The sequence below is a fragment of the Lepus europaeus genome, chromosome 2, assembly GCF_033115175.1.
Source record: "Lepus europaeus isolate LE1 chromosome 2, mLepTim1.pri, whole genome shotgun sequence".
Taxonomy (NCBI): Eukaryota; Metazoa; Chordata; class Mammalia; order Lagomorpha; family Leporidae; genus Lepus; species Lepus europaeus.
Window position 1 is genome coordinate 45,323,726 of NC_084828.1, and position 23,662 is coordinate 45,347,387.

Below are 23,662 nucleotides of genomic sequence, written 5' to 3' on the forward strand. Positions count from 1 at the left end.
TGTGTTATGTCTAGTTATTTAATAAGAAAAGATAAAAGGAATTTACACTTTTGCTTCTGTCACACTCTATAAAAGGGATGACCTAAAGACTACATCCTCTGTGAGTCACTGGGATCAAGAAACAAATCAGAATCAAGTAGTTTATTAATGGGTTGCTTACTCAAACTGAGCCCAAATGAATTTGTTCATTCTCAGCAATTAGAGATAGTCATACATCAAGAACAATTTTATTATGCTCAATTACCACCATAGTTTCTCCTTGGATTTTATGCATTTTGAAGAATGGAGATTTAACTATAAAATTTCATAAAATTTTATTTTATTTCTATTGAAACCTGTAGCACACCTACATAACTGAAAATTTTAAATGTGAATGCATTAAACTATTATTTCTAAACTATCAAACAAATCTCTCTGCCTTGTAATAAGTCTTCAATAAATATTTTCTAACTGGTTTGAATTCCGTCATCAGATAAGGTACATTTCATACTCAGATTGAGTATTTCTATTTTTTCTTAAGATTTATGTATTTCTTTGGAAATCAGAGTTTACAGAGAGAGAGAGAGAGAGAGAGAGAGAGAGAGAGAGTGATCTTCCATCTGGTGGTTCCCTTAGCATAATGACCATAACAGCTGGAGTTGGGCTGGTCTAAAGCCAGGAACCAGGAGTTCCATCTAGGTCTCCCGCATGGGTGCAGGGGCCCAAGGACTTGGGCCATCCTTTGCTGCTTTTGTAGGTGCTTTAGCAGGGAGCTGGATCAGAAGTGGAACAGCAAGGACTTGAACTGGTGCCCATATGGCTTGCTGGTGTCATCACAGGCAGTGACCTTACCACTATGCTACATTTTTGTCCCTAGATATAATATTTTATTAAACAAATGAAAGAAAAGAAGCACACAACTCAAAATCTATAGATTAAGAGAACATGGCTAATTTATATATGTCATCAATCCTGTCAAAATGTGATTGAGTGGCCGGCATTGTGGGATAGTGGGTTAAGTCTTGCCTGCACCATTTTTGATCCAGCTCCCTGCTAATATGCCTGAGAAAGCAGTGGAGGATGGCCCAAATGCTTGGGCCCCTGCATCATCCACGTGGAAGATCTGGAAGAAACAGCTGGCTCCTGGCTTTGGCCCAGTCCATCCCTAGTCATTGAGGCCATTTGGGGGAGTGCATCAACAGATGGAAGATCTCTTCCCCTCTCTCTCTCTCTGTCTGTCTGTCTCTCTCTCTCAGACTTTCAAATACATAATGGAATCTTTTTTAAAAGTTTCTTGAAAATAAAACACAAACTAGATGATTTTACATGACGATCAATCACAAGTCTCTGGTCTCCAAACAAAAATTTTCTATTATTTAAAGCATTGACTTCCATATATTTTTCTTTTTTTATAAAGATTTATTTATTTATTTGAAAGTCAGAGTTAGACACAGAGAGAAGGATATGCAGAGAGAGAGAAAGAGAGAGAGAGGGAGAGAGAGAGAAAGAGAGGTCTTCCGTCCGATGGTTCACTCCCCAATTGGCCACAACTGCTGGAGCTGCACTGATCCGAAGCCTGGAGCCAGGAGCTTCTTCTTCTGGGTCTCCCATACGGGTGCAGGGCCTCAAGGACTTGAGCCATCTTCCACTGCTTTCCCAGGCCATAGCAGAGAACTGGATCTGAAATGGAGGAGCCAGGTCTCCAACTGACGCCCATATGGGATGCTGGTGCTTCAGGCCAGGGTGTTAATCATTTCATCTTGAATAGTTACATTCCAACCAACCTGGCTCTTAGTTCTGTAAGAACTTATCTGATACTAAACTTTGATACATTATCCTTATAGAAAGTAACAACTCTGAAATTTGATGTATCCCACAAGTTCATACAGCCTGCAGTATTTAATTGTGCTCTTCTCTGTGTACAAGTCCATAGATTCTCATCACTGATGATATATTAGACTTTCAAAAGGTATTTAATAGTTGCACAATTAGAATGGAGCAATAAGTTTGGTAACTTTCCAATAGTCAACCCAAACAACTAATATTTACAATACTAACTGAAAGATATATATTAATATTCATTTCAACTTGTTCTGTTTAGACATTATCATATTAGTGTTAGGAACTGATGTCTAGGCATGTTGTGCCAATCCTTGATAGAGACACATTCAGCATTCAGCATACACACATATTGGAGTTGATATTAGGAGGTAAACTTATTTGAGGGACTATTATTAGCCTATCACAGGTACTATATATCCTGGAGAAGAGTTTGTTTAAAGTGTCCCTGTATTTTGAATGCATTGAAGACTCATCCCTAAAATTTCATTGTTCATTTAAAAATAATTTTGTGGCCAGCATTGTGGCATAGTTGGTTAAGCTGTAGCACCTTAAACACAGGCATCCTATATGATCACTGGTCCAATTCCTGGGTGCTCCACTTCCAATCCAGTTCCCTGCTAATGTACCTTAGAAAGCAACAGAAGACAGCCCAAGTACTGGTGACTCCAATTGCAGTACGTTGATGATTTCCATTGTTTATAATAAAACATAGGCAGTACTAAGAAGTACTTTAGAGGATCACCTAAATTTCAAACATACTCCCCCTTACCTAGTTCTCCATAAAAATCAGGATTAGTAAGTACAAGCAATACAGTAAACTTCTTTTCATCCCTACTGATTCAGTGGCATGTGAAGAATCTATAGTGGGGAGGTGGTGGTCTCAACTTGTAGTTCAACAAACTCATTGTTGTGTCCCCTAATAGAAACATTCCTATTTTGAAGGCAAAAAATGTTCTGACCAGCAAAACATATCATGAGGGGGACAGAAAACAAAAATGCTGCTAGTGGATCACTAGCAGTAACAGTGAGGAGTCCCTCTCATTTATATCCATTGATTGCAAAACAGGTGAAAACTGGCCATGAGAGGGATAAATATTCAAAAAGAGAATATACCAATAACATCCTAAATTACATTGGTCCAGCTCTGTGAGGTGTTGTCATCTAACTGACATTATAATGGGGTCTTTAAAAAAATCATCCACCATTCTAACAATCCACAGACTTCAAAATGGAGGAGCATGCTAACACTATGGATGTGGGCCTGGTGTCATACTTTATCTGTTGTTAAATCAGTTGTTTGGTCACAAATTATGATGAGTATAATATGATGGTGGATAAGTTATCCTGTAAGTCTGTGGATAGTAATTTTGGCAGATACATCATAAACAAGGAAGACAAACTATTTCCCAAAAAGCATGTTTTAGAATAAAACAACAAAAAAGTTTTTCTGCTTCTATGAGGAAAGCAATCAGTTTTAACCAACCTGTCTTCAGTTGCTGGCTAGTCCATCTGGGAGATGGTGTCATAATGGAAATTCAGAGGTTTTGCTGTTGGCCAAATTGGGTACTTAGAAGTGGCTATAGCCAGACCAGTCTTGCTCAGTGGAAATCCAGATTGCTGGATTTATGAGTAGCCTCCATTTCTGCTGTGGTGATTACATTGTGTATAAGCTTATTGGTCAGTAATAGGGGTTGCTAGGTGAAATGGCTGGTTGATGTCCGCAGAATGAGTCATACTAGCCACTTGAGTAAAATCTTCTGCTGCTGAGATCATCCTGTCATGAATATTCACAGGGGACATTAAATCTTTATGCTCTGTGACATTCTGAGAACTTTATCCACATAACTATTCCCTAAACTGTCTTGTTATTAATTCTGTTCCTTCCAAGCCACCAGCAAGTTCATTAAGCACAACCCATAATTCAAGGTGAATTCATGTCTCTGGCCACGTTTCCGTCTCTGAAAAGTAAGCCACCAGCTGCTCTGACCTAGTTTCTTACCATTGAGATTCCTCTTCACTCTCTCTTTCAAGACTAACCCAGCGTGGAATTACAGTGCTATAGCTATCAACTTTAGGAAGATTTCCCACACTGTATAATCTATAAATCAAGACCAAATTGATCCTTCCTTAGTCACTGATTATCAGAAATGTCTCATGGAGTGATGAAAGAGGTTTGAGAGGGAAAGGATAGCACATGTAGCAGAAATGAAAGCCAAGCTTAGTTGTTTCTTCACAACCTATTTGAAAGGATCTTGTATATTTCATTTCCATTTGATGAAGGACTCCTGTTGTCCATAAGCTCCCTTATAGCTTCGTGGGAAAAATGATACCAGGTTCATGATGTGAAACTCACATGCCAATTTTTTATTCTTTGGTCAAGGTTCTCTGTACAGAGAAGTCTATTTCTATAACCAGTTGGCATTCAGTTTCAAAATCAAATGGGGACAATGGAGCTGACACCTGTCACTGTTATTCCTTGTGATTTATCTGTAAAAAAATTTCTTACTCTTACTACTGTAGATTCCTCTGGTATAGAAATCATACTTCTAAATGGAGAAATTCCAGTGAGGGACTCAACAATGATTCCACTGAGGTTAAAACAACTACTGAGCAATTTGATACTCCTTCTTTATAGAAATGGAACTTAATGCCACTCCCTTTCAGAGTGAACAAGATTTAGCAATTTATGTGTAGTATATAGAATACAATAGTAATGCCATTATCAAAGGTTATAAATGATGGGAGGTCTTCTGTCTCTCTCTTTGATCACTTGCTCTTGGGGAAGCTAGATGTCATCTCAGAAGGATACAAATGGAAGAGGCTCATGTGGTGAGGCACTGAAGAATTTTGTCAAAGCTAGCAAGGAATTGAGGTCTCCAAATTTAGACATGAGTGAACTTGGAAATGGATCCTTCCCCAACTGGTTCTTCAGGTGACACTACAGCTGTAGCTGATAGCTTAACCATAACCCCAGGAAAGACTTACGGCAGAATATTCCACTTTTACACATCTAGATCCCTGGGCCACAGAAATTGTGGTAAAATAAGTGTTTAACACTGTTAAATTGTATTATAATTTATTATGTGGCAATAGATAGATTTTTCACATTTACTTACTTATTTTAATTTGTACTTACTTATGGGGTACTATGTGATGTTTTGATGCATCTATACATCATTGTGTGATGTCTAATCAGGGTAAATAAATTTATCTCCTCAAACATTCAATGCATCCTGTGGTAAAGTCATTCAGAATGCTATCTTCTAAGTTTTTTCTTTTTATAGAGAAATACTCAGTACATTATTGTTATCCATAGTCACTATACTTTGCAGTAGAATCCCAGAACTTCTGGCCGGCACCGTGGCTTAACAGGCTAATCCTCCGCCTTGTGGCGCCGGCACACCGGGTTCTAGTCCTGGTTGGGGCGCCGGATTCTATCCCGGTTGCCCCTCTTCCAGGCCAGCTCTCTGCTATGGCCCGGGAAGGCAGTGGAGGATGGCCCAAGTGCTTGGGCCCTGCACCCGCATGGGAGACCAGGAGAAGCACCTGGCTCCTGGCTTCGGATCAGCGCGATGCGCCGGCCGCAGTGGCCATTGGAGGGTGAACCAACGGCAAAAAGGAAGACCTTTCTCTCTGTCTCTCTCTCTCTATCCACTCTGCCTGTCTAAATAAAAAAAAAAAATCCCAGAACTTCTTACTCATATCTACCTATAATTCCATATCCCTTAATAGCCTTTCCTTTTTCTCTCTCCTTCCTTTCCTCCCTAGTGTCTTTAGTAGCCATCATTGTACTCGTATCTTCTAATGAGATCCTTTTTTCCAGATTACATAGATTAGTAAGATCATGTAATACTTATCTTTTTGTGCTTGGCTTATTGCATTTAACTTGTTGATTACCCAGTTCCATCCGCGTAGTTGCCAGTGATAGAATCTCACTCTTTTAATGACTAATATACATTATATATTTGTACTATACTTTATCTGTTTATCAGTGGATACATATGATGTGACCTCCATTCACTAAGGGCTGAAACTTGTGGCATTTGGCCTCAGTTTACATAAAGCTTAGTGGAAGGTAAGATTTCATAGGAAGACCTTGTGGACTACTGAAAGAGCTTCTGGTTTTGCTTGGATAAAAATGGAAAGCTACCAAGAGATTTTAAACAAAATAATCCTAATATATGTTTACAAGTACCACTCTTTGCTGGTCTTGCAATAGACTATAGGGGGCTAAAGTAGTGAGACATATTAAGAAATTTTGCAATAATCCAGATGATTGCTATAATAGTGTCTCAAATAGGGTGTTAACACTAAGTGCTGTGAGCAGTTTGAAATTTGATTATTTGAAAGCAGAGCCAATAGGATTTTAAAGTAGATGAAATGTAGGTCAAGACAAAGACAGGAATCAAAATGACTCTACAAGACAAGATGGCGGAATAGGCAGGAAGCACACTTAGTCCGGGGGGAGAGAAAGTTTAATATAAGTGGAGATACTGCAGGGTCAAGGAAGAGAAGGGGATGAAACAGCAGAGGAAACTCTTCCGGAACTAGTGATTCACAGTGGACCTGCGTGGAGAGCGTGGGAGCCCAAGTTCACGACAGCAGCGGCAGACTCAACACACCAGCGCTGGAACGTGAGGTGAGCCGAACCTCCATAGCCCGAGATACCAGCAGGCAAGCGGAAAGAGGAGGCTAGAGGGAACGAGGCTTGAAACTCCGTGGGGAAAAGTTCACCAGGCTAACTAGAAGAGAGAGAAAAAAAAATAAAAAAAGTGACTGATACGGACACAAGTTTCTCTCTCTCCGCTCACCTCTCAAAGGCGAGCAAGACAGAGCAGGCGCCATTTTGGACATACGTCATAAGCAGGGCGACCTCAGGTCTGCACCAGCCCTGAGCCTAGCAGAAAAACCTGACTCTGTGGGGAGGGGTGAAATAACAGGAGATTAGCATCTAACTTGACAACCCAGTGGGAGACTGCAGGAGAATTGGAGCCCACACTGAGGGCAGCAGAGATTCCCTGTGTGGTCCTTGGGAAAGAGCTTCTGATCTCTGGCTCCTGTGGGTATATCATTTGCCTGCTAACTACCTCCAATTACGTTCAGCTGTGCGGAATTACTTCCCTTTTAAATCAAAAAAAGAAAGAGACATTTACCACACCTAACCTGGGAGTGTCATCCTTGACACACCCTCAACCCTGAGGAACCAAACACAGCTCTCAGTCCACACTCATCTCAAGCCTCTAAGGCTCCACTGAAAGCAGACAGTCCACTTAATATAGAGCCATAGTGTAACAAGAAAAAACACCACAGTGAAGAAACCAAAAATCTCCAACATGCCAAACAACAAACGCAAAAACCAAGCTAACAAGAACAAGGAAGAAACTATGACGCCCCCAAATGAAAAAGACACCCCAATTCAAGATTATGAAGATGATGAGATCGAAGAAATGCAAGAAGCGGATCTCAAAAAATTGATAAGAACATTAAGAAGTTCTCAAAAACAAATTCTTGAACTACAGAAATCCTTCATGGACAAGATAGAAAATCTCTCTCGTGAAAGTGCAATATTAAGGAGGAATCAAAATGAAATGAAACAACTAGTGGAACAAGAAACTCTGATAGTGACTAGAAATCATAATGAAATGAAGAGTTCAATAGATCAAATGACAAACACATTAGAGAGCCTTAAAAACAGAATGGGCGAAGCAGAAGAGAGAATATCAGACTTAGAAGACAGAGAACAGGAAAGGAAACAGGCAAACCAAAGAAAAGAAGAAGAAATTAGAAATCTAAAAAATATTGTCGGGAATCTACAGGATACTATTAAAAAACCCAACATTCGGGTTCTAGGAGTTCCTGAAGGCATGGAGAGGGAGAAAGGATTAGAAGGCATTTTCAGTGAGATACTAGCAGAAAATTTCCCAGGTTTGGAGAAGGACAGAGGCATCTTAGTACAGGAAGCTTATAGAACCCCTAATAAACATGACCAAAAGAGATCCTCACCACGACATGTTGTAATCAAACTCACCACAGTGAAACAGAAAGAAAAGATCCTAAAAGGTGCAAGAGAGAAACGTCAGATCACTCTTAGAGGATCTCCAATTAGACTCACAGCAGACTTCTCATCAGAAACCCTACAAGCTAGAAGGGAATGGCGAGACATAGCCCAGGTACTAAGAGAGAAAAACTGCCAGCCCAGAATACTATATCCTGCAAAGCTCTCATTTGTGAATGAAGGTGAAATTAAGACTTTTCATAGCAAACAGAAACTGAAAGAATTTGTTGCCACTCATCCTGCCCTGCAAAAGATGCTTAAAGATGTGTTACACACAGAAACACAGAAACATGGTCACCAATATGAAAGAAGGTAAAGGAAGGAAACCTCACAGCAAAAGATCACAGGAAGCTCAATTTCTCTTTGACATAGAATTAAACTCTGATGCTCTGTTAAAGCAATGTGTTAAAGTAATCTATTATGTTCTCTTGATGTCTGTTAAATTCTAATTGTTCAAAAACAGCTGAATTTTTATTAAGAGCTATGGGTTATTTAAATATGTGCTTTTTTCAAAAATTTGAATAATCACCTTGTAACAATGATCAAATTTGGTCTATGTTATGTCATGATTTTAAGAAATCTTATTTCAACCAGATATTTTGGATTTTGAGCCTTCTTGGTATTCTTGACAGGCATTCAAAAAATCAAAGTTTCAAACAATCTGATCTCTAAAATTTCCAGTAAATCCTGGACTTTGGTTTTTCCAGTTTGGGCCCAACTGAAAAAATCGAAGGACCTATGTCTCTCATCTTATAGAGACACCAACTAATCAGTCTATTTGGAGTATATTAGAAGGACTGTCAAGATGTGATGTGGTACCAGACTTTAAGTTTCTATAATGGAAAATGCTATTAATACAAATGTTTGAGAATTAAAAAGTCTAATGATCTTGTGTTACTAGACATGATAGTTATCTTAATGAGAAAGCCCCAGAGGCTTAAAGGGTTAAATACTTGTAAAATCCTACAGGTGCTTTCAAAAATACTGTGAAGTAAGCAAGTGCCTCTTGTTGGTTGATGAGTTTATAATTTTAAACATGGCGACTTAAAGTCTTTTGTCATCCATAGTTATATATGATCTGCTGCTCATAAAACTAAAGCGTTGTTGGTTCTGTGTTTAGCTGTCCTCCTATAGGTTCCTATGGACTTTTTCCAGCCACTTCTATTGTATTCAGTACTTTGGGATGGCTCTGTAAACAGATGAAGCCAATAATGTATTAACAGTACCAACTGAGAGAAAGTATGGTTAACTGAGGTTACTAAAAACAAAAAGCAATTCAAATCAATTGGCAATCTACAAAAAGAGTTAAAGATTTTAAAAGCTATTATTAAAATTGCTATAGTGGTCTATTATGCTATGTTATATGTGTGTACATATTGTATGTCCACATGGGGAAATTTTATTAAGAGTTTTATTTTAAATGGCTTATAGATAAGATTGTCCATAAATTTAAGCTGCTAAAATCAATCAAAGATATATTTTAATTTGTGGGACCTGAATCTGTGTATCATATGTTTTAAACTTGTTGGTAGAAAGAAACTAAAAACATTTTAGATGGTTGTGCTTAAGTTTACTGGCTAAACAAACTACACCATGTTAGATATTTAAGAGGTGTTTTCAAATATATGATTCTTAAAATTTATAGAAGGCATTGGACCTTCTGGTAAATGTTTTCTTAAGTTGTTATCTAATGGTTGAAACGGTTTGCTAAGTATTCATGTGATATTGCTATTGTCAGCAAGCGATCTAGGACTTGCTCCCTCATTTCTCTATTCTAAGCCCAACTTGTTCTTTCATTTCTCTATTCTCTTCAAGGTAGGAAACTAATTCTATTATGAAGGAATCTGTAGGATGCACAATTTAATCTTTAGACCTTATAAAAGAGATGGCTAACATTTTTCTGCAATAGCATAGCCAAAATAAGAACTCAAATAATAATCTCATAGCTAGATTCACTTCGCCATCAGCGAAGTATACAGTAAGTAGAAAAAACCTCCCTTTCAGACCAAAGGGAAAGAAAGTTTTAAAGTGAGAATATAATTTTCCTCATGGGCATTGTCTACCTTAGAAAAACTACTACAGAACATGCCTGTGACTATAGACTTGTAGTTCAGGCCACCGAAGATTAGAGATGGGAAACGGGCACTCCCTTGACTTGCATCCTCTGGTCTGCTTTAACACAAACCAGGAGGAAAAGAAAGCTAGGCATCAGAAGCAATGGGTGGCAGGCCTATTAATGGCTGATCTGTACAGTGATCTGCCCTCAAGGAGACCCAACAGGCCAGTCCACTGCAGTGGCTTTCAATGTGGTAAGCATGGGCTTCAGCAGAAGTCAGCTTGTGAAGAGCCCTGGCAGCTCTGCCAAGAGTTGGATCACTGGACATGGACCTGCCCTGGAGTCGAAGGATGCCCAGGTCAGAGCCACAGATCGTATTGGCTCTAAGCTGAAAAGCCCTTCACTCAGCCCAACTTCCAAAGTGACCACTGCAGCTGAGGGGATGGTCAAGTAGGGTCAGCAACATTGCAGGCAGAACTGTAAATTTCTTGTTAGAGATGCCCCCTGCCTTTACCTGGCCAGCTCTCCTCCCAGGCCAGCCAAGTAATGAAAGTCAACAGAGTGCCTTCCCCTAGGAGGTTCACACCTCCCTTAAGATATACCCCATGTGAAGAGATAGATAGGTCTGGGCCTCTGAATTTACAAGGCCTAAAGCCCACCAGATTATTATCAAGCCCCTTCTATCATGTTCTATTTGCCTCTCAATCAGAAAACTTCATTGTAGCTTAGACAGCACCTTTTTTAGCTCCTCTAATAATGACTCTGTCCTTTGTTCTAGGCCCTGTCTAGTGCACTTGGGCCTCATTCCTTTGTAATCATAACCTCTACTCTACCACCAATGGCTCTACTCCCAACATGTGTGTACTGATGGTCCTCTTCCCCACTTAATGCTGTATAACTGTTCAAACCTGGTAAATGCCACTCTTAGGATCATTGGTTACTATCCTCACTCTGTCTTTTATGACCTTGTCTAAATATGATCAGAGTCGGCAAACTTGGAAGGCTTCCATAGCCTTGGCAACTCATGACGACAGCCTAGGATGGTTACTGGCGCCATAAACTAGAGTGTCAATTTGTTGGGTCAACAACAGGAGCCACTGTGCACTTGCTCCTCATGTGGAATCTCTGTCCTTAATATGCTGTCCATTGTGATTTAATGCTATAACTAGTACTCAAACAGTATGTTTCACTTTGTGTTTCTATGTGGGTGCAAACTGTTGAAATCTTTATACTAAATTGATCTTCTGTATATAAAGAGAATTGAAAATGAATCTTGATGCAAATGGAAGGGGAGAGGGAGCGGGAGAGGGGAGGGTTGCGGGTGGGAGGGAAGTTATGGGGGGGGGAAGCCATTGTAATCCATAAGCTGTACACTGGAAATTTATATTCATTAAATAAAAGTTAAAAAAAAAAAACTCTACAGTTTTAGCCAAGCAACAGAACATTTGGAGATGCCCATCTATTGAGGTACAAGTAGAACTCATGTGGAAGAGTTTGGGAGTTTACTTTTATACATGATACATTTGAGGTGTCTTATCTTTTCAGGCAAAGTGTCAAATAGGCATTGGATGTGGTGAAAGGAAGAGCATGAGGGATACATTTGGGAGTTATTGAAAGATATTTGTAGTTAAAGTCTTAGGAATTGATGAGACCACCAAAATAGTGAGCGCTGACAGAAAGGAAGACTACAAGCATTGGGATTCTCAAAAATAAGAGGTAGAGGAAAGAGGACACAACAGGAAAGGAAAATGAAAATGTGGGATCTTTATTTTCCAAAATAATAGGATTGAAGTGAGTTTCTTTGTAGATAACCCAATAAGACATCTTTGCTTTATGTGTTTCAGTGACTTCATTTTGTACTTTGAAGTCTTGGTATTGTATTGCCAAAATATTCAAAATATTCAGACTTTCTGCTTTCCTGTCCTGTACTTTGCATGATTTGCTTCAGATGCAGGTCTCCATATTTGGAATGCCAGCATTGTAACTGACGGTCACTTTTAGTTTAGCTCAACCAAAAAGAACTGAGTCCTTTAAAATGAGACATTTGATTCCTTTTGATATACTTCCGTGGTGCTGGTCACTCTTGTGTGTGATGATTTTTAGAAAGCTCCTTCAAAATAGGTACAATAGCTATCTTTCTATATCACAAAATGTACAATGGGTTGAATATTTTAGATTATGTTGTACAGAGAAACAGATAAATTTGCCATGTCAACTTACAGATTGGTATGTATTAACCTCTTATATTTGCATGCTGCCTTATAATTTAAAAATGTTTTTCACAGTAGTATTTATTGTCTTTGGTATTAGACATACACAATATAAAGAACTCTAATTTAGATAATAAAGTATACATAAAGGAAATACATGTGTGCTCATTTCTTCCTAGGAATTTATGCTCCCTACTTTCTTCTTTTTTGTATATTTTCCCATTTGTAATATGACAAATGTTTAAACAATATTTCCGTGAATTATAAATATGGTTAGTATCAAATTCCAGAGAAACAGTGAGATACACAAGTTTAATTCTTTAACAACATGCTCCTTTGTTTGAGCTGTAAGTGCTCACAGATGGTAACATGATCAGAACTTTCATTTTGAGCAGAAGAAAAATATCATCTCAGCATTGATAGCGTCCTTAAAAATGACATATGCCCTAGTAGACAGAAGTCACTTCATGAAAATTGTGGAATGCTTTGTGAAATGTTTTAGCAACCCATAGAAAATACTACTTTACATTTTGTTTATAGCTTCTGCTTTCCTTTCAAATATATTTTTGATTGTTTCTTGGCATATACTAACAACTAACACTGCTAACTAGCACATAAACAGATAATGCTATTATGTTGCCTTATATAGTTATTGCTTTTGTTTTGCTTCTGAAAATTATTCTATCCATTCAAGAAACTCAGTGATGTAAGAAAATTTTATGCTGGCCCTTCAGCAAGACTGACTTTAATGTTAGGTTACATCTATGCTCTGTGTTCTCTCAGGCAATTATTGAAAAATGCATTTGCAATTTGCTTTATGTCTTTTTTATACTTTCATTTGCTGTCATGCATCATTCACTTTTGGAAGCGCCTTCACTCCAAGAGGACAAACAGCCAGTGTTGCCTACTTCTGTGCTTTACCATTATGTTTTAGAGCACTTCCTTGGAATTGAAGTAGACTAATTTTTCTAAATAAAAAAACCACTCATACCAGATTACACTGTGCTCCATATCTCTGCATAAACAGTTAGATGCTCTCTTATCCCACATGAAAATTTAAAAAGAAAGAAATAATTATCTTTGGTGATCTGACACCCGCAGGTTTTTGAAAGTAGCAATGTTTCATGGGCTACTCTATGTAGGAAGAGCTGATGCTTACAAATTTGATTATTCACTATTTTTATCTCATTTTTGTTCATTTAAAGATAGACTATTTTTCTGAGTGATCAGATGATTTTTAGGCTGCTCCTTATCTTCAAGAGGGATATTTTTATATTTGTGTAGAACCAATCTCCATATTTTTAGTGTGAAAATAAAAAAAAAGTAATTTACATCAGTGACTATGAAGACAGAAGAAGTTATCAGTAGAGAAAGCTTAATCTCTTAGGTAGTTTTTCCACTATTTAAAAAATAATTTTCTCAAGAGTTAGGGAGAAACTGCAGTGGAAACTCCATGGAAGTTAGAAGGACGCAGTGGATCTATGTGGAGGGTTTGCACGTGCAACACGAGCATGGACATAACATAGGAATCCAGCAGCCACAAACTTCAGCACCAGCTTTGGAGAGTGAGAAAACACCAGATTGAGAAAAAACTAGTAGCCCAAGACATTAGCAAAGGCAGTGGGAGAGCCCGGCGTGAGCCTGGAGCCCTGTGGGGGACAGAGTACTTACCCACCTAGAGGAGAAATAGGAGCACATTTCTCTCTCCCCAACCTCCCAACAATAGTGCCTTACAACTAGATGATAGAAAGTGGGTGTCATTTTAGATATACACATCAGCTGTGCTAGCTTGTATCCATGTGCTTAGCAGCCAGCTGAGAGGAGACACCTGAGTCTGGCTGGGAGGCTTGATAGGGGGCTGGGTTCCCAGGTAGGCCTGTGAGGTGCCCCTAGCACCCCAGAATGTCACACATTCTAGGACTTAGGCTGCCTGGGCAGAGCACCCACTGGTGGCTGGTTCTGGAAGCATCTCTGCCTTTTTGTGGATGGGACAGACTGGCAGGGCAGAGTGGATCCCCAGCACCCCATGACTGTGGGAGCATTGTGTGCTGTGACTGTGAAAACACTGTGGCTGCATGGGAGGGTGCAGGATGTGGCTTGGTCACAGGATAGTCACTGTGAGCAGCTCCACATGCTCAGAGCTCCTTGATTGCCTAGGTCGGGTCAGTGCTGTGGGATCAGTATTAACAGTGAGTACTGCAGGGATCCTTTGTGTGATTTTTGTGGTGGCAGTGCAAATAAATATTGTAGCCACTGGGGCTAGCACCTAGGCATTAGTCACCTTGGAAGAGAAGAGCTGAGGGTGAGACTATGCCAACAGAGCTGATAAAACCCTCCCATTTGATAAACAAATATAAGAGAGCCACTACATCCAACTTGGGTGTCATCTTGGATACTCCCCTAGCCCTGGAGCACTGAACAGAGCTCCCTGGCCATACCTGGGACGTGCCGCTGGATATTCACTGAAAAAGCAGAATCTCCACTAAGCCACAGAGGCATAATTAAAAGATAAAAGCCATCGGGGAAAAAAAACACACCAACAAGTATCTCCACAAATGCCTAAAAATAAACAGAAATTGAAGAAATAAGAATAAGGAAGACAACATGACTGCCTCAAAGGAACACAACAGCACTTCAGTACTAGAGTGTGAAGATGAAGTGATGAAATGCCATATATGGAATTCAAAAAATCAATCATAGCATTACTCAGAAGTAATTACAAGCAAATCCATGAATTAAAGAAATATATAATGACATAAATGAAAATTTTTCCTATGTAATTGAGATTTTAAAGAGAAATCAAAATGAAATATTAGAAATGAAGAATTCAGTGGATCAAATAAAAAAATGCAGTGGAAATCCTTAAAAATAGACTTGGTGAGACAGAAGAAAGAATATTCAAGATAGAAGACAAATCTCTGGAAGTTCTGCAGTCAGACCAAAACAGAAATTAGAAAAATTCAAAACAGTGTTGCAGATTTATAGGATACTATCAAAAGATCCAACACAGGTCTTAGGAGTTCTTGAAGGTATAGAAAGAGAGAATGGATTAGAAAGCCTTTTCAGTGGAATAATTACAGAAAACTTCCCCAGTTTCGAGAAAGAAAGGGATGTACAGGAAGTACATAGAACTCCTAATAGATGACCAGAAAAGATCTTCACCACAACACATTGTAGTCAAACTTTCCACAGTAAAACATAAAGAGAAGATTCTGAAATATACATGAGACAAATGCCAGATTACTTTCAGAGGATCTGCAATTGGACTTATAGCTGTCTTCTCATCAGAAGACCTACAGGCTAGAAAAGAATGGTGAGATATATTCAAAGTCTTAAGAGAAAAAAACTGTCAACCCAGAATACTTACTCAGCTCAAATTTATGAATGAAGGTGAAATAAAGACCTTCCATAACAAACAGAAATTGAAAGAATTTATCACTACTCATCTAGCCTTACAAAAGATGTTTAAGGAAATGCTACACACAGAAACATTGAAAGAAGGTCATCACTATGAAAGAATGTGAAGGCAAAAAATTTCCCAGTAAAAATACAAAGGAAATCCAAAGTAAACAATAAGAATACTTATGGGAAAATGGCAGGGCTCAAGTTGTTACTTACCAATAGTCATCTTGAATGTAAATGGTCTCAATTTTCCAGTTAAATAATACAGATTGGCTGAAAGGATTAAAAAAAGGAATCCCATCTATTTGCTGCCTGCAAGAAATACATCTCACCAACAAATATACCAGCAGATTGAAGATGAAAGGATGGAAAAACATATTCCATGTTAACAGAAACCTAGCCATCCTAATATCGGGCAAAATACACTTTAACAGAAGACACTATTAAAAGGGACAATGAAGGGGTTGGCACTGTGGCTCACGTGGTTAATCCTCTGCCTGCGGTGCCGGCATCCCGTATGGGTGCTGGGTTCTAGTCCCAGTTGCTCCTCTTCCACTCCAGTTCTCTGCTGTAGATCAGGAAGGCAGTGGAGGATGGTCTAAGTGCTTAGGCACCTGCACCTGCATCAGAGACCTGGAGGAAGTACCTGGCTCCTGGCTTCGGATCAGCGTAGCTCCGGCCATGGCGGCCATTTGGGGGGTGAACCAATGGAAGGAAGTCCTTTCTCTCTGTCTTTCTCTCTCACTGTCTAACTCTATATGTCAAATAAAAAAAGGGACAATGAAAGGCACTATGTAATGATTAAGGGATCAATTCAACAGGAAGATGTGACTATAATAAATGTATATGAACCCAATTACAGAACACCTGGCTATTTAAAATAAATGTTAATGTATCTTAAGGAAGAGTCAGACTCCAAAACAAAAGCAATGGGGGACTTCCAATACCCCACTTTGAGCAATGGACAGATCAACCTGACAGAAATTCAGCAAGGAAACAACAGAGTTAATCGACATAATAGACCAAATGGACTTAATGGATGTATACATAACTTTTCATCCTATAGTAGCAGAATACATATTCTTCTCAATGCCTGGTCAGGTTTAAGCCAGGAGTCTGAAACTCCTTCTGGGTCTCCTACCCAGGTACAGGGGCTCAAGGACTTGGACCACCCTCTGCTGCTAGTTGTTCTCCCAGATGTATTAGCACGGACCTGATCAGAAGTGGAGCAGCTTGGAAACTAACCAGAACATGTGTGGGATGTTGGCTCTGCACTCAGCTGCCTAGCCCACTGGTTCACAAGGTCATCCCATAAAATATCATGTTCAGTATAGTCATTACATGAAAATTATCTTATTGTTCTGCTTAAGCACTCATATTCCTGTCCAAATAAAAGTTTCTTTGAATGATTTCAACCTTACTTCAAACTCTGAAATTGCAAAACTAAACCTTAGGACTTCAAGCCAACTGCTTTTATGTACAAATGTCTGAGATATGCAAGCAAATATGAATTTTTACTTCAAATTTTTATCTCTGAATTATCTTTGACTCATGCTTTCTTTAACCTTCAATAATCAACATTCACTTAATCCTAAGTCTCATATTATTCTTTCAGACTTTCTGAGACTAGTTTATTGCTTTCCAAACCTAAATCCAATCTTTCTGTTAGGGATCTCGCACCAAATTGCCTGCAGTATAGTTTTAGTTCACAGTGATGTCAATCAAACTCAGTAAGCAATTTCTCTGGTCAGAAATGGTCTACAGCTGCAATGCAGATGTCTATAGGATGAAGTTCATCCTGGCAAGGAAACTCCTTGTGTCTGGTCCAACCCTATTTCACTGTTCCATAGTAAAAATTCACAACTTTGTCCAGGCTTCTCTCTTTGCAGTTTTTCAAAATGTTTTTATGTTTTCTATGTTCAAACCTTTGTATTTACTCCTTTTCTCCACATTTTTAAAGTTTTACAATACTTATTTCATATATATTTATATATCCATGTAAAGCATACAATGGAAAAATGGAAAAACCCTTGTGTGTTTCTACTTTATCTAAAATAGTGCTAGTACCCTCCACCCTCATCTCATATGATTGATTTCTCTTTTTTCTTAAATAATTTTTATATTTGCATTCATTGGCAAATGTATATTAAGCAGAATCTGTTGATTTCTCAACTTGCCAGATGATAACTCAGCTTCTCCAGTATATTTTCCTGTTTTTGCATCAAGCAATAATTATGTTCATAACTCCTTTTTAGATATCTTTAAATTGTATTTTCATTATTAGTATTTTCATTCTGAAAAATTTCTGATACTTTCTTTTTTTAACTTTTATTTAATGAATATAAATTTCCAATGTACAGCTTATGGATTACAATGGCTCCCCCCCATAACTTCCCTCCCACCCGCAACCCTCCCCTTTCCCGCTCCCTCTCCCCTTCCATTCACATCAAGATTCATTTTCAATTCTCTTTATATACAGAAGATCAGTTCAGTATATATTAAGCAAAGATTTTAACAGTCTAGCTAAGTTAATTTCCATGTTTTCCATTTATTCAGTTCTATATCTTTCCTAGGAGTCATTAATCTAATTTTTTTCTTCATTTCTAATCTTTACTTGTTAAAGTTTTGGCCTGTATAATTAATACCACCTGAATACTCTTTTTCTATGATTCTTTGCTTTATTGCCAAATCTCATATTTTATATCCTCACTGTGGGCCACACTGTTTATCAGGTTTTTCAAAAAGAAAATTTAAAAATAAAACATTCTGAATAATGGTATGCCTACAATTTGCTTTAATCTATCTTCAAACTTAATTGATTTTCAGAGACAGAATTTTAGGTTGAAAGTAGTTAAACTCAGAATGTTGAACTAATTCATCTGTCACTGTATTCTAGCATTCAATTTGACCGGGCAAACATCCATTGTTATTTAGACTATTGATCTCAACTATGGACCTCCTTTTGTCTCTTTAGAACACTGAATAGTTTTTCTTTAATTTTTGTACTCTAAAGTATTCAGTGATTTGCTGTGGATGCTATGCTACCCCACCCCATTTATTATTTTATGAATTAGAAAGCTCACAAAACCTAGTCATGTGGCATTTAGTTCTAGGAAACATTATTCCCTCTTTGTTTTTGATAATTCATTATTTTCTTTTTCTTCACTTTCATTATTCTATATTTTATTATGCTTGTTAAGACTATTGAATATACTGAATTGGTCACTTAAATCTATGATATCTGTGTCATAATTTGAAATTTTCATTTTGTGATATTTGTAGATTTCTTTTAGTTCTGTACTTTGAACAGACTTGGCTACCCAGTTTATTCAGATGTTTAAACCCCTAATCATAGGTTCAAGGATTTGAAAGAGAGACAACTTAATTATGGTGTCTGAAAGTAGGGTCTTTGGGAAGTGATTGGATTGGATTAGTTGCCAGGGTGGAGTCTGTGACAGTACCATGATGGTTTTAAAAGGAAAGACCGAGTAGACGAGCATGTTCTCTGTCTTGCTGCTTCTGTTGATTGCCATGGGATCTTTATTGGGCATTCTGCCATTCACTGGCCTCATCAAGCATGAGACCAATGCAAAGACCATACTTCCAGATTTCTTTTAGGAATAAGGGATTCATCCCAAGATGAAGGACATAATGAAAATTTACTTATTCTGGTATAAAAAAGTACCATACCTTTACAAGTTCTAGGCAGTCCACCAGTCATTCAATATTCTAACTGTTCAAATTTCAGTATTCTCCAGAAGAAAATATAAAAATCAAGAGTGCTGGCAACATATCAACAATATAAATATATGTAACTATTACAATATATGGAAAAAATAGAGAATATGATCTACAGTTTAGGGGAAAAATAAGAATAAACAAAATACAAGCCACCAACTAGAATTATCATACAAAGAGTACAGATACTATGCTATCCTTTAAAAGCAGTTTCCAAGATGAAAATATATATGTGTAAGAAATTCATTAACTTGAATTCTTTTGAGGGAAAAAATGAAAGAAAGTTGAGAAAATCTAGGAGAACTATCAGACTGTGATGCAGGTCTGAGTGTAAGTGAGAGAGAAAAGGAAAAAAGAATGGTACTAGTATATTAGACTGTAGTGCTGTCCTTAAGAAGGCTTTTGGGTAGACCTCACCCAATCTGGCAGACACACGCCTTCACATTGTGCACATGCCCCTGGAATGTCACGTACGAGTTTCCAAAGAGGGCGTACATGAACTTCTGCAGACAGTGAGTGTCGGTCTCCCTTCCAGATAACACACAGAAGCCAGAACAAGTCTGCAGGGATAAGAGAAGGTGCACAATGTTGGACTCTTTAGGGCACTGACTGGGAAAATAAATGGGAAGCTGTCAGCACCAGCTCTGATCTTGCAGGACTGAGACAAGATACAGAATCCCCAAATTCCTCTTTTCCCCAAGATGGAAAAGGAGGAATAGGACAGGCACCTCCATAAATATGGCTTAATAGAGCCCCAAATATTTCAGAGTAAGCTGATTTTTCGGGGTCTTTTTCTCCAAAAGCTACTCATTTAAGAATAAATAAAAACTTTTTTGCTCTTAAATGTGAAGGCAGAGCCAAGATGGTGGAATAGTGAGGGTGCACACTGATAGTCCGGGAAAAAATAGTTCAATAAAAGTGGAGTTACTGTAGTCTCAGGAAAAGGCTAGGGAAAAAACTGCAGAGTAAACTCTTCCAGATCTAGTAGATGTGACACAGAGAACCTTCGGGGAGAACAAGGACGCCCACAACCTGGAAGACCAGCCGCAGAGTCTGCGCACCAGCTCTGGAAGGGGAGGTGAGACAAAAACCTCGGTAACCCAAGACATTGGTAGGGAAAGGCAGAAAGAGCCTAGAAGGAACAAGGCCTGAAGCCCCACTAGGGAAAGTTCACCAGGCTGACTGGAGGAGAGAAAAAAAAAAAAAACTAATAAATAATGGGAACTGGCATGGACACTAGGCTCTCTCTATCCACTCACCTTACAAAGCTGAGCAAGACAAAGAGCAGGCACCATTTTGGACATATGTAAAGCAGTGCCTGCCATCAGCCAAGCAGAAAAACCTGACTCTGGTGGGGAGAAATAACAGGAGGTTAGGACCTAGTGAAAGTGTGGAGCTAATGAACTGAGACTGTGAAAATCTGAGGGTGGGCAAGAGAATTCACTGAGTACACAAACTCGGTAACATTGGCAACCAGGTGAGAGACTGTGGAGAAATTTGAGACCACACTGAAGGCTACATAAACCCTTTGTGTGGTCCCTGGGGTAGAGCAGACGAATACCCACAGTGGCCAGATTTCATACATCAACAACCCTCAATTCCAGTCAGTTGTGCGGAATTACTTCCCTTCTGAGTCAAAAAAAAAAGGAGAGAGAGAGAGAGAGAAAGAGAGAGTGTGAGCAAGAGAGAGAATAACCTGGGTGAGTCACCTTTGGCATACCCTTAACCCTGAAGAACCAAAGAGAACTCTCTGGCCACACCCATCACAGCCTCTAAGAATCCATCAAAAGCCGACAGTCCACTTAATCTAGAGTAATAGAATAACAAGAAAAAACACCACAGCGAAGAAACCAAAGAATATCTCCAATATGCCAAATGACAAAATGACAAACGTAGAAACCGAGGTAACAAGAACAAGGAAGACACTATGATGCCCCCAAATGAACAAGACACACCAATTCAAGATTGTGAAGGTCATGAGATAGAAGAAATGCAAGAAGCAGATCTCAAAAAATTGATAAGAAGATTAAGAAGTTCTCACAAACAAATTCTTGAACTACAGAAATCCTAAATGGACAAGATAGAAAATCTCTCTCGTGAAAACGAAATATTAAGGAGGAATCAAAATGAAATGAAAGAACTAGTAGAACATGAAACTGGGATAGTGTTAAGAAACCATAATGAAATGAAGAACTCAATAGATCAAATGACAAACACATTAGAGAGCCTTTAAAACAGAATGGGTGAAGCAGAAGAGAGAATATCAGACTTAGAAGAGAGAGCACAGGAAAGTATACAGTCAACAAAGAAAAGAAGAGGAAATTAGAAATCTAAAAAATATTGTCGGGAATCTACAGGATACTATTAAAAAAACTAACATTTGGGTTCTAGGAGTTCCTGAAGGAATGGAGAGGGAGAAAGGATTAGAAGGTCTTTTTAGTGAGATACTTGCAGAGAACTTGCCGGGTTTGGAGAAGGACAGAGACATCCTAGTACAGGAAGCTCATAGAACCCCTAATAAACATGACCAAAAGAGATCCTCACCATGACATGTTGTAATTAAACTCACCACAGTGAAACAGAAAGAAAAGATCCTAAAATGTGCAAGAGAGAAACATCAGATTACTCTCAGAGGATTTCCAATTAGACTCACAGCTGACTTCTCATCAGAAACCTTACAGGCTAGTAGGGAATGGCGAGACATAGCCCAGGTACTAAGAGAGAAAAACTGCCAGCCCAGAATATTATATCCTGCAAAGCTCTCATTTGTGAATGAAGGTGAAATAAAGACCTTTTATAGCAAACAGAAATTGAAAGAATTTGTTGCCACTCATCCAGCCCTGCAAAAGATGCATAAAGATGTGCTACACCCAGAAACACAGAAACACGGCCATCAATATGAAAGAAGGTAAAGGAAGAAAACCTACTAGTAAAAGATCATAGGAAGCTCAAAGCATATACTAGAAAATATTTTTGGGAAAATGGCAAGGCAAAGTCACCACTTATCAATAGTCACATTGAACCTTAATGGCCTGATCTGTCCAGTTAAAAGGCACAGACTGGATAAATAGATTAAGGGAAAAAAAACCCATCTATTTGCTGTCTACAAGAAACACATCTTTCCAACAAAGTTGCATGCAGACTGAAAGCGAAGGGTTGGAAAAAGATATTCCATGCCAACAGAAACAAAAAAAAGCAAGTGTAGCCATGTTAATATCAGACAAAATAAACTTTAACACAAAAACTGTTAAGAGAGACAAAGAGGGACACTATGTAATAATTAAGGGTTCAATTCAACAGGAAGATGTAACTATTATAAATGTATATGCACCTAATTACAGGGCAACGGTTTATTTAAAAGATATGTTAAGGGACTTAAAGGGAGACTTAGATTCCAATGCAATAGTACTGGGGGACTTCAATACACCACTCTGAGAAATAGACAGATCATCCGGACAGAAGATCAACAAGGAAACAGCAGATTTAATTGACACTATTGCCCAAATGGATCTAACCGATATCTACAGAACTTTCAATCCTACATCTTCTTTCAATCCTACATTCTTCTCAGCAGTGCATGGAACCTTCTCTAGGATTGACCACATACTAGGCCATAAAGCAAGTCTCAACAAATTTAAAAGAATTAGAATCATACCATGCAGCTTCTCAGACCACAGCAGAATGAAGGTGGAAATTAGCAACTCAGGAATCCCTAGAGCATATGCAAACACATGGCTACTGATCAACATGTGAATGAACAGTGGGTCATATAAGAAGTCAAAAGAGAAATCAAAAACTTTCTGGAAGTAAATGAGGATAACAACACAACATATCAAAACTTATGGGATATGGCAAAAGCAGTGTTGAGAGGAAAGTTTATAGCAATAGGTGCCTACATCAAGAAATTGGAAAGGCACCAAATAGATGAGCTTTGAGTTCATCTCAAGGATCTAGAAAAACTGCAGCACCAGACCCAAATCTAGTAGGAGAAGAGAAATAATTAAAATCAGAGAAGAAATTAACAGGATTGAATCCAAAAAAACATTAGAAAAAATCAGCCAAGCAAAGAGCTGGTTTTTTGAAAAAAATGAATAAAATTGACACACCATTGGCTCAACTAACTAAAAAAGAAGAGAAAAGACCCAAATCAATAAAATCAGAGATGAAAAAGGAAATGTAACTACAGATGCCACAGAAGTAAAAAGAATCATCGGAAGTTACTACAAAGAGTTGTATGCCAGCAAACAAGGAAATCTATCAGAAATGGATAGATTCCTGGACACATGCAATCTACTTAAATTGAACCATGAAGACATAGAAAACCTAAACAGCCCCATAACTGAGAAAGAAATTGAAACAGTCATAAAGGCCCTCCCAACA